This window comes from Corvus brachyrhynchos, unplaced genomic scaffold (assembly GCF_000691975.1).
Source record: "Corvus brachyrhynchos isolate BGI_N302 unplaced genomic scaffold, ASM69197v1 scaffold63, whole genome shotgun sequence".
Taxonomy (NCBI): Eukaryota; Metazoa; Chordata; class Aves; order Passeriformes; family Corvidae; genus Corvus; species Corvus brachyrhynchos.
In genome coordinates, this window is record NW_008237227.1 from 1128455 (window position 1) to 1131173 (window position 2719).

The window sequence follows — 2719 nt, forward strand, 5'->3', positions numbered from 1 at the left end:
CTGGTACTCAGGCCGATGTGCTGTGCTGCTCACTGTGCTTTCCTCCTCTTTTTCTCCCATTTCTTTATGAAAACAATGTTCTCTTTCTCCACACAGAGTGCCATGCACGTCACAGACCCTCTGTGCCCTTCGGCACTCAGCTTCCTGGGACTGTGCATGCAGAGCAAAAATAATGGGGTTTCTGGGCAGCTGCTCAAGGAAAGAGTCCAATAATATTTTCTCCTATTCCCAGCAGTTCACATGGAGATGGGAGCAGCTACTGGACAAGACAGCCAGCCCAGCTCCACAGGTGAGCTCATTCCCTCCCGAGGGGAGAAGCCTTCCCTGACTGCTTTCAGGCCTCCTGGAGCAGAAGGAATCTATTTCAGCGCCATTAATGTTGCTTAGGATGCCCCGGCATCCTGCCAGGTTTCTGAAAAGTTAGAGATGCCCATCAGGCACCTCCATGGCAGCTCTGGGATGCTGATCCCAGCCGGGTGCAATGTCCATGTCGGAACAGCAGGTTCATCTTCCTCGGGCTTTTGGAAGGGCAGAAGGGACTGAGAGGGGCTCTGGTTCCTCTTGATGCACTCCCAGGCTGCTGGAGGAGCAGCACATCAGACACCTGGGGGCTTTGACCTGTGGAATGAGCCAAATGGCTCTTCCCAGCTGGTGGCAAAATTCCTGGCAAAGGTATTTTTGACAGGTTTTTTTGGAAGGTATTGGGACCTGGTAAAAGAATTTTTGGAAGGTTTGGCTGGTGCAAAATGATTTGGTGTTTTGGGCTTCTCCCACAGCCTGGAGGTGCAAGCAGCCCGTACCAGGTGAGAGTTTCACGCTCCAGCCCATGTCAAACAGCCCAGCATCCCCATGGCAGAGCAGCAGGAGTACAGGACACCACTGTGGTGTCAGCATTTTGGGTGGGAATGGCAGCAACGGCCAACCTGAGAGAAGGTGTGGCCCTCAAGGAAGGCAGGAGATGTGGAAAAGGACAATGTCATCCATGCCTCCAGGGCCTTAGCCAAAAAAATGAGTTTATGTGGGGAAGAAATAGTCCAGCCTCCCCTGGGAACATATTCTTCCTGCCAGCCAGCTTCACATGTTGTGAGGGACACAACAAACCTCCTTTGTGTCGCTCTACTGAGAACACTCAGGGTCAGCAGCACCCCTGGTTCAAGGATGCCCAAAGGCAGCAAAGCCCAGCGTGACTCACCCTGAATTGAATATATCCATCTCCTTTTGGCATTGTCACACCTCATCCCATCCTGACAAGCACCAGATTCTTCACTCACGAGCACCTGAGATGGTGCTTTGGTAGCCACAGCTCAGACAAGTGCTGCAGAAACACCAAGGGTACTCGTCCAAACAGAAGCCTTGCAGCAAATTCCAGCTGTTCAACTCTTACTCCTGACACCGCAGCAAATACGGATAGAGCTTCTCAAAAACAAGAGCCAGTTACCTCCACACTTCCCCAAGGCAGTGGTGAACTTGTTTCTGCTGCCAGCATTGTGTCCTCAGCTCATCCAATAGCTCAGGTGTCCAAGATCACCATGAGAGCATCCAGCTCCCTCCACAGCATCCCGGCACCCTGGGTTAAGAAGAAACAACCGCAGCGAGGGCTGTTCCATGACCTTGCCCCCAAATGACCACTCAGGTCCTTCAGTTCTAACCCAGGTAAACACAGCCAGGGAGCCTGTCCTCCTGCAGGCCAAGCTCCCGAGGAACAGCAGCCCCACTCTTAGGGTGTCTCAGGAAGGAAGGTTTGGAGGTTCAGCCTCCCGGGTCCCTGTCACTCCAGAAGGGTTGACTCCTACCATGTCCACTTTCCTCAAACACCACAACTCACACTGAGCTCCAGGTATTTTTTCCAAATTTGCCTTCCATTTACCTTTGCCAGTGTACTAGAGAGTACCAGGCTGGCTGGGCGGTCGAGATAACTCCTTTGTCTGCTGGGTCACCAAGAGGGGCTTTGCTCATCCCTGCAGCAGAGAGATGTTGATAAGATGCAGAATTTCTGCATCTCCCAGGATATGCTATGCTGCTTGCTTAATTAGACCGGGCAAGGATCCCTCTTGAATAAACCAGAACTATCCTTCCAGGGAAAAAATAGCCCTGCCTGGGTATTCTGGGGGATTCTTGGAAAGAGCAGCTATAAAATCTCCCCCAGTCTTGCACAGTACAAGAGGCAGAATTTTGGAGGAGTATGTCCAGAAAGCCAGTCTGCTCTGGGGGAGAAACCTCCTTCACCTTTAGTGCTGGTGAAAGCAAATAGAGTGTATTTTCCTCTCCCCCTTCATTTCTTCCCCTATGTGTCTTCCTCTGCCCGTCTCAGACGCATTTGGTGTCAGGGGGCAGCTTTGTGGGGAGTGCTTGACAATAAAGCACATCCCCAAGGGTACAGCTAATGGATAATTTGGGTTACCAGGACACCTTAACAAAGGATCCCTAAACCCTCTGCAGGGTCACACAGGCCCCCACTGCCTTCAAAGGACGAGTTATTTGAAGATTATACAAGGATTAATGTCTAATGACTGCGTGCAGCCCTGCCAGGACCACTCTCCTCATCCAGAAAGGCCAGCAGCAAACCCCAAGCCAAGCAGCAGGCTGAAGGGCAATGATCCATGCTCTGGCAGACAAGTCAGGATAGCTCTAGAGAGCCTGGCAGCCCTCGGTGGCCAAATTCCTGCCAGCAGTGCCCTCCTTCCTCCCTGCCTCCGGCGGTGCTGGGGACAGAGGCGCT